The sequence below is a fragment of the Stenella coeruleoalba genome (genome assembly GCF_951394435.1).
Source record: "Stenella coeruleoalba genome assembly, chromosome: 3".
NCBI classification, from domain to species: Eukaryota; Metazoa; Chordata; class Mammalia; order Artiodactyla; family Delphinidae; genus Stenella; species Stenella coeruleoalba.
In genome coordinates, this window is record NC_137148.1 from 84,377,239 (window position 1) to 84,391,483 (window position 14,245).

The window sequence follows — 14,245 nt, forward strand, 5'->3', positions numbered from 1 at the left end:
AATATATCTGTATGTCGTGTCCCTGTACTTAGGCTGTGATTGTCCATTATCATTCTTTTACCAGCTCTGTGAATTATTGAGTTTGGCTAATTAAATTTCATATTATGAGATGTACATTAGTATGTATGGAGGGCAATGCATCTTCTTTTTTCATAGAGATAATTTCTTGATTATTTAGTGCCTACTTAGCAAATATGCAAGCATCACAAAATTTTGTTTGCTTTCAGAAACAAACATTCAACACAACCAAAACATAAGCTAGAAATGAATTTCCATCAAAGAGCCTGATTCATATTGTGATAATATCCAACTGAGCTCTAATTTACTGTCTGTTCTTTTTAATGGAATACAAATTTATTATTGAAAGATCAGAGACCACATTAACAACTACACTCATTATTGTGATAATAACCCCAAAGTGTGATCTGCAAGGAAAAGTGGAGTGTCAGCAGAAAAAATTCCTGGATAATGACTCTTCACAGTGATCAGGAGTGTAATTTATTATCTTTATATTAATTTCAGGAATTCTAAATGCAGAACTTTAAACATTGTCTTCTCTTAATTTTGATCTTTTGTGATTCTCTAAAATATGTACATCCAGATCACAAATTCAGGGGATTTTTCACTTTATTCTAAAACAGCCTTCTCAAAATTTTTATTCCTATTTTCTCACAAGGGTGTGAAGGAAGATCAGCACAAAATTAGGATAAGCTGATGTGTTACAGGTTGGCTCTTGTACATAATGGGTGACACGGCCTCCATTTTCTAATAATTATAGTTCAGGACTAAATTCCCCCTTTTAAGCTTATCTTTGATCTAAGGTTCTGATGGTTGTACCTCGCAAGTCATAAAAACAAAAATAAATAAAGTAAGAAATATCTAGATGAAGAAATTCAAGTAAATATTGTTATTTGGTATAAAAATGGTATTCAATTTACACCTTGAACCTTTTGCATCAAGGAGGAACGTTTAGAAAGGATCATTTAGTTCAGCTGTACTGAGGGCATTTTCTGAGTTTGTCAGATAGCTGTTGGGTTTTGAACATCCATTTTATTTCTGTCTTACATCCATTTTGTGTTAGATGAACAATATTTTCAACTGCACTAATATATCAAAGTTATTGATTCTTTCAAAGTGAGTTGCATAAATGTTTCACTTCAAAGCATTTTAATACATACATAATACTTCTCAGTCTCCATGCCATGAATAACTAGCGATCTTTATGCTGCTGCTTGTTCCAATATTGCTTTCACTTTGTAATTAGGTACAATTCCAGAGAGGGCTACTGTGAGTGGGTAGGGCCCAATCTTTGGCACATATACACATAATTAAAGTCAGGGCTACCTCCCTCTCATGCAAGGTACAGAGAGATGCATTAAAACTAACAAAGCGGTAAAAGGGACCTGAAATTGAAGCAGTTTAAGAAATGACAGTTTAATGAAAGCAGTGTAAAAATACTATCACTGTGATGGAAAACATCTGTTCTCCACGAATCTTGAATGATGGAAGGTTGTGCAGCTCTTGAGGAATGTGTTGCCAGTCTATGGTTATATCAACAGCAGGTCAGGCATGGCCTGTCTCCTTTAATATCATAGTTATGACAGTCCAAATATATACTGTTCCAGCCAGTGCTTTGTCTTCAGCATTGTAATAGGTTTAAAGCTCCTTTCTTTTCACTGTTTGTTGGACTTTTTCATTGGAGTGTGGGAATAATGCTACTGAACTATAAGGAGAAAGAAAATAAGTATATCATTGAGAGCTGTTTGTAAAGCAAAACAGTTCATAAATATAATCCTGGTTATTATAATAATCAAAAAGATACTTTTTGATTTAAGATCTGTGCTTTAAGATCTTATTAAATTATGGTTGCCATCAATAGTTCATGATTACTTCTGTTTTTATTCGAACGGTCTTCACCCCTCCCAGCACCAAATCATTTATTCCAGATAGCAAAAATTTATTTCAGCAGATAAATGTTTATAACAACAGTACATTGAAGACTATCATTGTGTGATAAAAGGGTTAAAGTGTTTTTCCATGGCATCTGAATTACTATGACAGACTTTCACAAGAGAGAGGACAAAAGTTTATTTATATTTCAAATTGACAACAAGCAAGTGGATTAGTCTCATACCCCAAATTTGGAAGAAAATGAACCTAACACTTTCATTTAAAAATCGTTATTTTTTCCTTGTTTATTATTCATCAAGTTATTTTTGAAATGAAATTTTACCAGTGAAAAACCTATATTATGGAATAAAAAGTTTTCTTGGAGGTAAAAAGAAATGAATTACTTCTCAGCAACAAAAGTAGTTAAATCAGGTGCTATTCAGACATGCTAAATGTTTAGTTATATATGAGTTTAAAACAAATGTAAAAATTTTAGCTCTTTAAGGAGTTCATCTCTGTATTTATTCCACTGATGGAAATGTTTTCCCATTATTCCCCCCAGGAGGGAATTATCAGGTCTATCATGGCAGTTTTAATCATTTATTCAATCTTGTCTACTACATATCTAGAATTGCACTCCACTGAGTTTTCATGAATTGTGGGGTGGGATGGGTGAGGACAGGATTATGAATATAGTTACTGTGTGCAAAATATGACTTCCTTATTTATGTGTCTCAGTAGTTTTTTTCGTAGAGCATGAAAACTGATAACATAATTTGTATGGCTTTAGTTTATTAATCTCTTTTCTGTGATCCACACTTTAGTGTTATCACAGGAAAAGCTTCCCCATGCAAGTTCAAGCTTAACTTGCCTTGATAATTTTGGGTTATCCATAGACCACACCAGATTTTTTCAGGTGCCCGTAGGAAATCTCATATTCGTGAAAACTTTATTTTAGAGAGGAGCTCACAGGTTTTCTAGATTATATACAATAGTGACTTACATGCTGAAATTATTTGATGAAATAGTTATTATTTGGAGACTTCTCAGTATTCTTATGTAGCAAAAAATTTTTTTGTATAATTTTCTTTGCTTATGATAAGTGGAATAACCCAAATGTGAAACTAGGTCAAAATTTTTATCAACACAGTTTACTTCACTTCTGTAATCCTGCCCAACCATGTATTTTCCAAAACAAATCTAGCTTAATATTGAGGTACAAGTTACCCTTCATATGTAGGAAAGAAAATTTCTGTGGAGGGTTTAAATAGAAAAATATATAATAATTTTTGACAAACACTGTTAAAAATAATTTTTTATCCAGCACTCTTCCATTTCCCATGGTATTTATCAATAAATTTTCAGGATATATCAAGAAGAAAAACTTAACTAGGTGCTAGATATCCTTAACAACACTCTTTAATATCTGACCTTTAGGTCAGGACAGTGTATAGGATTTGTCAATTCAGGCAAAGTGGATTTTCTGAAAGCATATCAAACAATAATAGAGTATATTTAGTTTATAAATAAGCTATCAGTTCTACAAGGCCATGTTTAACATAAATAGTAGTAAAGGAAAATCTAAGAATTGGTTGATAAGTGATATTCTATGGATGCTATTTCAGTATGATAATATTAAATATAAAATGATAGTTAATATATCCTAAAATGCTGTTATCCCATCTCTGCCTCAGTTATATTAATGTTTCTATCAGAATTATTCTTATATATTTCATTTCTCTTGCATATCTGAGTAAAAATTTTGCTTCTTTCCTCTGCTGGTAAAATGATGTGAGGCAATCTGCCACTTGACCCTTAGCATTTACATTCCCTTTTACATAATTAAGGATTCATAATTTCAAGTAAGCTCAATATATTATCTTTCATTCTAAGTAAACTGCAGTTTACATTTAGACTTTTTACTAACATGTTAGACTTTTCTGTGATAATCTCTCTTTAAGTCTTCTTTCCCTTGGCTCAAAAATAAGGAAGTGTTTTACACAAATCCCCTATCTTCACACACAGAGAGTGTGGGGTAGAGTGTGTAGTTTTAGTATAATACACCTGACTTAGAATCCTTGCTCTCTTCACGGTGTTGGTGAAGGACCTAATATTCAGTAGTGTCTCATTAGTTTCCCTTTTTTTTCTCTACTACACCCACTTTATCCTCTTTCATTATTTGCAGTGTTATGACAGTCTTAGAGAGGTCAACATATTGTAAACAACCCTTTATGGCATTGTGATTTCACCACCATCAAAATAAAAAATTCAAAACCATGACAGGCAGATTTAATTTTTACTGTATCATTAACACAAGCAAAACAAAGTATCACTTTCCAATTCCTATTTTGCTTTGTAACCCTAAAAATTTGGTCAGTGTGTGAGGCTTTAGCCATATCTCTAACGAAGTCATAACGATAATCTACTTCTTAAGACTATCACGATATTAACATGCACAGTCCTCTCTGAGACTACTAGGTAAGCAATTTTCATGTGCATTATTATGCTTAGTTTCCAGGGGCCAGATGCCCTATGGGGCATCCTCTTCTTAATCTCAGGAGATTAAGATAATGACTATCACATTGCATGTTGCCTACCTAGAATCTTAGACCCATCAATTACTTACAGCAAACACACACAGAAAACACTGTGTGAGATTCTAAAGCAGAAGCTCTCATCAACTTGAGTTACCTTGCAGAATACTCCTTAAAGCTAAGACTGGAGAGCAGATACAGGGAAGGGAGAACACATTAGGCCTCTGAGAGGCAGTAATAACAGTTGCGAGGACATTTAAATTTGTTTAAATTAGTTTTTAAATCTTTCATGATAATATTTAAAAACACTGGTTTTAAAAGTAACTTCTAAGTCAAATGTCACAGCACATAATCTTATTTCTAACACAACTGGCCATACAAATAAAAAGTGGGACTATAAATTAAATTAACAATATAGATTAGAAGAATTTCCATTGCAGTTGTACTTTAAACTAAGGTTAACTAACTGAGAAATTATTTTTAATGCCTGCACTTGCTATTGGGGAACTATTACTATGGTTTTAAATTTATAAAACTTTCTCTATTTCACTCTATATAGATTCTGTTAAAATAAAATTATAATGGCATACAGTTCCTGATATTGCATTTTTCCTTTCAATAAATTAATGTTTCGCTGTTATGAAAAAAAACAAACCAATTATTTCTTTTCCCCTCCCTACCTCCTTTAAACAGTAAGTCAAAATACACCTGGAAATTTTAGTTACCAGAAGGAGATTTTAGTCAATTATTGGAACCAGTCCCACATTTTATGTCAGGAAAATGTTGCTCATTAAAGATACATTACAATGTGTCTTTAATTCCTTCTTAATTTATCTGGTTACATTTTCCTGAATAATTAATATCCCCGCACTACCTGAAGGGCTATAAGTCCCTCTTAATCAATTATCCTCTTTATATATGTAGTTGTGTATTATTTTGGGAAGTTTTCTTCTGCCTTGGAAAATGTTATGGCATCTGGTGCGTAACTGTACTATGAGCAGCATGGGTTAATCTTCACATCTCTTGGGACAGTAGCTGTCAAGTCAAAATTTCAGATTTTCTCTAACCAATCTAAATATGTGTCAATGTGAGTAGCCTTATTCAATATATAAATCTCAAGTGCAGCTTAAGCCATGTGATTTGTTCTTTGATATACGTATCAGCTTTGGCATAGTGTAAAGGAGCACAGCATCTCACAAAAGCTACATAATTAAATGTTTCCAACCAGTTTGTTGATATGGGGCTTATGTGTTTTAAAACGCAGACTTTACTTTGTAGGACTGTTACATTTCTGAAAACATGGTGGTCATGTAAAGGTGGGATGCACCACTATCAAAATTTGATTATCTGACTACCTAGTGATTTTGTCTAACCGTTCATAAATATATAATATTTAATAACATTTAATATCTTTAGTTATTAAATAAAGTCACACTCTGGTAAGCTTTCTGACAAAGTAGAAAATTTACTTTCTATTTTAGAGAGAAAGAGCATGAGACAGAGCAGACTCTAGGATATAACTATATCTCCTGTTTTCAATTTTTCAATATCATAACACAGTCATTGGACTGAGATCAGGAAAGTATAGAGTTATCTTTTTTTCAGACTGTGTCTGTGTATATGTCTGAGCACACATACACCTAGAAAGCTAGTCTTTCTCTGTAGAGAAACATACATTTGTTTCACCATTTCTGTTAGTATTGTGTAAGTGTTAGGTATTAAATTTAAGGGGTCTCCCCAAAAATGTTCTTCCTCATTTGACCTGTTTTAATAAATCAGTTTGGGCCTGCCTAATTGATTGAGAGGGAAAGAGAGTAAGCACGAGTATGAGAACTAGAGTAAGAGTCAGAGGAAAAGAGAGAAAATATGTAGCTGTGCAGTTCATTTCCATTGAAACTGGGTATCAATTTTTTTGGTATAATAGAATGTAAAAATGATTGCAGTGATATAATTGCATATTCTGTCTGGGAATATTTTTATGAATGATACAATTAAAATTATTGGTGGGCAAAAGACCAAGAATAACCAACACAATATTGAAGTAGAACAAAGTTGAAAGACTGATACTATACAGGTTTCAGACACTATAAAGCTACAGTAATTAAGACAGTGTGGTATTGGTGAAAGAGTAGGCAAATAGATCAGTGGAACAGAGTAGAGAGCCCAGAATTAGACCCAGATAAATATAGTCAACTGATCTTTGGCAAAGAAACAAAAGCAATGCAGTGGAGCAAAGATAGTCTCTTCAACAAATGATGCTGGAACAACTGAATATCCACATGCAAGAAAAAAAATGAATCTAGACACAGACTTTACACCCTACCCAAAAATTAACTCAAAATGGATCAGAGATCTAAATGGAAAACACAAAGCTATAAAAACTCCTATAGGATAACATAGGGGAAAACCTAGATGACCTTGGATATGGTGATAACTTTTTAGAAAAAATACCAAAGGCATTTAAAATTTTAAAAACTTCTCTGAAAAAGAAAATGTCATTAGAATGAAAAGACAAACCACAGACTGGGAGAAATATTTGCAAAACACTTATCTGATAAAGCTCTGTTATCCAAAATATACAAAGAACTATTAAAGCTCAATAATGAGAAAACATAATTAAAAATGGGTCAAAGACTTTAACAGCCACTACTATAGACTGAATGTTTGTGTCCTCCCCAAATTCATATGTTGAAACCTAACCCCTAATGTGGTGGTATTAGAAGGTGAGCCTTTTGGAATGTGATTAGGCTATGAGGGTAGAACCCTTATGAATGGAATTAGTGCCCTTGTCAATGAGTCCCCAGAGAGCTCCCTCCCCCATTCTACCATGTGAAGACACAGTAAGAAGACAGCTATCTATGAACCAGCACATGGGCCCTCACCAGACACCAGATTGTCCAGAACCTTTTCTTAGGCTTTCCAGTCTCCAGAATTGTACAAAATAAATGTTGGTTGTTTATGTAACCCAGTCTATAGTGTTTTTCCAGTAGCAGCCTGAGCAGACTAAGAGAGAACTCTCACCAAAAAAGATACAGAGATGGCAAATAAACAAATGAAAAGATGCTTCACACCATATTCACCAGGAAAATACACATTAGAACAACAATGAAATACCACTGCACAACAATTAGAATCACCAAATCCAGAGCACTGAGAACACCCAACACTGGTTTTGATGTGGAACAACAAACTCTCATCCATTGCTACTGGGAATGTAAATTGGTACAGCCACTTTGGAAGGGTTTTGTTGTTTCTTACAAAACTAAGAGTACTCTTCCATACAATCCAGCAATCACTCTCCTTTATATTTACCTAAGGGAGTTTAAAACCTATGTCCACAAAAAAATTTGCACGTGGATGTTTTGTAGTAGCTTTATTCATAATTACCAAATCCTGGAAGCCACCAAAATATACTTCAATATGTGAATAGATAAACTGTGATATATCTAGACCATGGAATATATTAAGCGTTAAAAAGAAACAAACTGTCAAGCCATGAAGAGACATGGAGGAACCTTAAATATATATTACTAAGTGAAAGAAACTAATCTGAAAAGGCTACATACAGTATGATTCCAACTGTGTGACATTCTGGAAAAGGCAAACAGTAGAGACAGTAAAAAAAAAAAAAAAAAAAATCTGGGGTTGCCAGAGATTGTACAGGGGCAAAGAAGATAAATAGGCATAGTACAGAGGAATTTAAGGCTGTGAAAATACTCTCTATGATACCATAATAATGGATACATGTCATTATACATTTGTCCAAACTCAGAGAATGTATAAAACCAAGAATGGACCATAAACTATGAACGCTGAGTGATTACCATGTGTGTGCTTCATCAGTTGTAACAGATGTACCCTCTGGTGGGGGATGCTGATAATGGGGGATGCTATGCATGTGAGGGCAGGGAATCTATGGAAAACCTCTATACCTTCCTTTCAATTTTGCTGTGAATCTTAAACTCTTAAACTGCCCTAAAAATATGAAGTCTTAATAAAACATTTTTTTAAGTCAGGAGGATCACAGTTTAGGATATGCATATTTTTTTAAAAGTGTTTAAAATATTTTCTTCAGTGGTAGATAATATAGTTGTGTGTCACCAAGATTCTAATGTACTAATTTAACATAAGAATCTTAGAAAATTGAATTATCTTCTGGGGAATGCTTCCTCCCTGTTATCTGCCAATTTATGTATATAGCTTTATCAATAGCAATAAGCATTAAATTGCAATGGATAGTGCTATTTTATTTGGAATCACATCATGTTGAGGATATTTAGCTTTTTAATGATGTGTATGTGTGTGAAATGAGCTGCTCTTTATCTTTAGAGGACCATAAATTAATAAATTTTGGCTATTTTAAGTTCACATTTAGGTTATTTGCACTTTGGGTGTATATTACATATAAATATATTACCAATGATAATATTGTTATAGTAGTTAATATTTATTGTCTACACAACACACATTCTGTTTTTATAGTCCGAAACATCCTACTGAGAAAGGTACTATAAATAGCTCCTATTTTGAAGATGAGGAAACTGAGGCACAGAAAAAATGTCACCCAACTAGCACATGGCAAAACTTGGATTTGACCCCGAGTATTATGATCAACCCATGCTCTTTACAATGATGCAACACTGCCTCTAGATCTCAACATGAGTGTCTCACTCGAGACATGTTTGGAATCATTCCTAAAATCCAACAGATGTTTAGAGTCTCATCATTTTTCTCTTGGGATATAACCCTTGAGTAGCACAAAATATTATCTAACACCACTTATGTATTTACATCTGTGATTTCACAGTTACCTTAGTTCTCTAAGGAAACATTTTTCAATCATCTTAGTCTTACAAAAGTGTACTTCTAATCATTATTTGATAACATATGTAACAAGAGAGTTGCAGTCATTAATTTTGAACTAATCATGTATACTAGAGTAGGATATATTATAATTTTTCTAGTGAAAGTAATATCAAAATTATCATGAGTTTATGATTACAGTTCTCCTGAGTCATATTTATTTACATATAGCATATTAATCATATTTTGATCTAGCACTTTTTAAATATTTTTCTACATTTTCATTTAAAAGTAATTAAATTGTGCAAACACTTTTCTAAAACAGCCTCAAGCCCATAAATAATATATAATTATATAGGAAAATATATACTATTAGTGGAAACGTAGAACACATACTGTGTAAAATTTATATTATGCCTATTGAAAATAGATAATATTATGAATAAATATCCAAAGTGAAAGTATAAAAATGAAATTAATGAGGTCCAAGTTGTCAATAATTTTTGCCGTGGGTCATGCTTTGGTGTTATATCTAAAACTAATCATCAAACCCAAGGTCATGTAGACTTTCTCTTATTTTGTTCTAGACGTTTTTGTTTTGCATTTTACATACAAGTCTATAATCGGCTTTGATTTAATTTTTATGAGAGATGTAAGATCTCCATGTTCTTTTTCTTTTCTTTTTTTTTGCATGTCGACGTTCAATTGTTCGCCCACCACTTCTTGTAAAGATTATCATTTCTCCTTTGCAGCTTTGTTGAAAATCAGTTGACTACATTTGTGTGGATCTTTTTCTGGGCTTTTTATTATGCTCCATTGATCTGTGTGTCTATTCTTTAGACATACCACACAATCTTGATTACTGTACCTTTATAGTTACACTTGAAATCAAATCAAGAACTCCAATTTTTCTTCTTTTACAGTATTGTGTTGGCTGTGCTAGGTATTTTGCCTTTCCATATAAACTTTAAAATTAATTTGTCATAGCTACAAAATAGCTTAATGAGACTTTGGGATTAAATTGAATCAATAGATCAAGACTTGACATCCTAACAATACTGAGTCTTTCAATTCATGAACTCATGATTTGGTATCTTGAGGAATATATATTTGTCTTTCATTAAATTTTGACATCAAAAAGTACACATAAGTTATAAAAATCAACATTTGTCAAATAAGAACTTTAATTTAAAAATAAACTATTGCTTTTATCTTTTAAGGTAAGAACTGAGTAGCTTAACAGGTAAAATGTTATCAGAATTTTCCCTTTTATTAATTTATTGATATTAGGACAATTCTCAGGTTGATTTTTTAGAGCTTTAAGCTGTTTTTGTTCCTGATTACTGCCTATTACCCAATAAATATTTTAAAGTTGAAATAAAACTTATTTCAAAGATGTAGCTTGTTGTAAGATATTGTTTATCATGGAATATCTCATTGCAGTGTTTTTATAGAAAAAAGACATGAAAATCAGTCTATATCAGCATACAATTATTATTTTAATTCACACTTTGCTGGTTCAAACCTATTGAATCAGAGCAAGACCACTGAATAAATTACTTCTATTAATAGCATCCATTACATGATTCAGACCAAAAAAAAAGTGATTAAAATATCTCCATGAACACCATAATTTTCATAGACAATTCTTGTTAAGTAGAGCATGTCAAAATTATTTTCTCCCATAAACTAAGCAAAGCATGAGGCATCCTTAATCTTTAGAAACTAACCTCTTTTGAAAGAAACCTCTTTTCATAAAGAATCTCACTTTTAAAATTCTCCAGATTATACTTTTAAAACATGGCTACAGTTAAAACTTTCTTTTTCATAATCAGAGTATTTGAAAACTCATTTTTAACTTAAAAAAAATCAATCAATGATTTAGAACTTTGATCAATGATCTATGAAGTCTGTACTTTACCATACATGTAAAGTACAATTTATCTTAAATTAAAATGCTGTCCTATTTGACAATACAATACAATGTTCTATGTCATGCCATGAATTATATGGGTATACTTGTCAGTATAAAATTTCTGGCAATGGTAATAAAGAATGCTATCATTCATTTTATTACTGGAGACAGTCATCGTTTCTTATTCATACTAATACGGCATTTCCATTACTTCTTACAAAAGCCTTGGCAATGCTTCAAAATGAGTGTTATTACAAAATATTCTATTACAGCATGGTAAATATATGACTTTCTTTCCTATTATGTTCACAACTCTCCAAAGAGGACTTTATTTTGATTATACTGATCTACTGTCAAGTGAGAAAAACTGACTTTCAGATTTTGCCTTAATGAGAGAATGAATGGCTTTTTTCCTAGAAGTCGTCTCTTACGCCAGAGTGCATTGTCACATTGCAGGCTTTGTTAGTGACTTCTTCGCTTTCACTTTAGCACTTAAAGGCATCAACTGCCTAGACACATGGTAATATGTTTAGAAGTTAAAGGTAATAATTAAATGTATCAGATATTTTAGTAAAAATAAAAATCTGAAACTCATTAATTTTTATTGAGGTATAATTGATGTACAGTATTATATAAGTCTCAGGTGTACAACATAGTGATTCACAGTTGTTAAAGGTTATGCTCCATTTATAGTTATTATAAAATGTTGGCTATATTCCCTGTGTTGTACAATAGACCCTTGTAGCTTATTTATTTTATACGTTACAATAGTTTGTACCTCTTAATCCCATACCCCTATCTTGCCTTCCCCCTCCCTTCCCTTTCCCCACTGGTAACCACTAGTTTGTTCTCTGTATCTGTGAGTCTGTTTTTTTCCCCCATTTATTTGTTTATTTATTTGTATTGGAAGTATAGTTGATTTACAGTGTTGTATTAGTTCTAGGTGTACAGGAAAGTGATTCAGTTAAACATACATATATATCTATTTTTTTCAGATTCTTTTCCTTTATAGGTTATTACAAAATATTGAGTATAGTTCCTTGTGCTATACAGTAGGTTCTTGTTGGTTATCTATTTTATATTTAGTAGTGTGTATATGTTAATTCCAAATTCCTAATTTATCTCTCCCTCCCACTTTCACCTTTGGTAACCATAAGTTTGTTTTCTATGTGTGTGGGTCTATTTCTGTTTTGTATATAAGTTCATTTGTATCATTTTTTTTAGATTCCACATATAAGCAGTATCAAATGGTATTTGTGTTTCTCTGTTTGGCTTACTTCACTTAGTATGATTATCTCTAGATCCATCTATGTTTCTACAAATGGCATTATTTCATTCATTTTTTATGGCTGAGTAATATTCCATTATATGAATATGCCACATCTTCTTTATCCATTCATCTGTTGACGGACACTTAGGTTGCTTCCATATCTTGGCTATTGTAAATAATGTTGCTATGAACATTAGGGTGCACGTATCTTTTCGAATTGGTGTTTTCGGGGTTTTTTTCATACCCAGGAGTGGGACTGCAGGATCATATGGTAGTTCTATTTTTAGCTTTTTGAGACGCCTCCATACTGTTTTCCACAGTGGTTGCACCAATTTACATTCCCACCAACAGTGTATGAGGGTTCCCTTTTTCCACATCCTTGCCAACATTTGTTATGAAACTTATTGATTTTTGATTACCAACAAGAATGAGTCCTAAAAGTAACTTTACTTATTGAAAAGTTTGTTTCCTTGCTAACAGTAGTAAGAATGAGTATTGCTCAGCATATTCTTGACAGTGCTCACAAACATACAATATCTACGAATGTTGAAATAATAGGTATAAAGTTTTCCCTAAGCCTCATTAAAAATATTACTAATTATGAAAAATAAAGATCACAAAAAGTCTCTGCCTATAGTAGTCATTACATATAACTGCTGTTAAGTACATATATTTTAATAGAGTAAAACTTCAAGATGCTAATATTATATACAATTTTTATTCCATACTGAGTTTTTAATGGATCTATCAAAATACACAAAACTTATTATAACAAAAAGGCAACAGCTTTGTGTGTGTTAGAGAGGAAATAGGGTGACAATATGTAAACAAAGATTAGGAAAGTATTTGAATGTGCATACTTTAACAAAGAATCTTAGAATCTGTGACACATGATGTCTCAATTATATATTGATCATCTACTTTGTAACGTGCAGAGGGATAAAATGATAACTAAAATATTCAATAGGGTCTTGGAGCTCATCATTTAGTTTTTCTCATCTTGGAGTTTTCATACTCAACTTTCCTTATTTCCAAGTCTTCCTCTTTGTCACTCTGATTACATTTTCTTGATCTTCAAGATAATCTTTAGTAATTTGATTCCCCTCCCCCATTAACCAGTCTTTTAGACCTCTGTACACTACAGAATGTTCACTTCCATTTTCCAAGTGGGAGACATGAGTAGATATTCTTGCATTCCGTTCAAATAACTCCAAAAATTGTACAGTACTCTCGAGTTTGACAGTCCTCAATCTTGAGTCATTTTCATCATCAACTTTCTCCATTCTCCCTTTTAAAGTATTAACTTTATATTTCTTTGCAAATTACTTTCTTCTCTTACTACCTTTTATAAAAAATGGAATTAAACAGTTTATTACATATAAGAAAAGCAAGACAAGCATGGCTTCAGCCTCCTTTATCCCTAGTGCCACAGAATGATACTGAACAAGTTGGGCCAGATGACAAATGACATGAGCAATGGGTCATTTTTATCATTGAGTACTCACTTTTAGATTATATTCAAGCAGTTTTATACGCAAAAGAGAGATGGGACAGAAAGGGAAGGGAAGTCAAAGGGAAATATCCTTGGGGCAGCCTACCATGAGATAGAGAGCCTCTGTAAGATAGGGAGGTGACTTATACATTGCTCCCACCATGTTCCAAGGATGATCATGGAACATAATATCAAGACTTGGATCAGCATGTAGTTAAGCCTTGCCTATGTCTGGCTTATGTGGAAATGGGCAAGATTGCCAGGGCTCCACGATGGATCAATTTTCCTATACTCACATAGCATTCTACTCTTTATGTTTAATTTCAGTCCAAGGCTAGGTT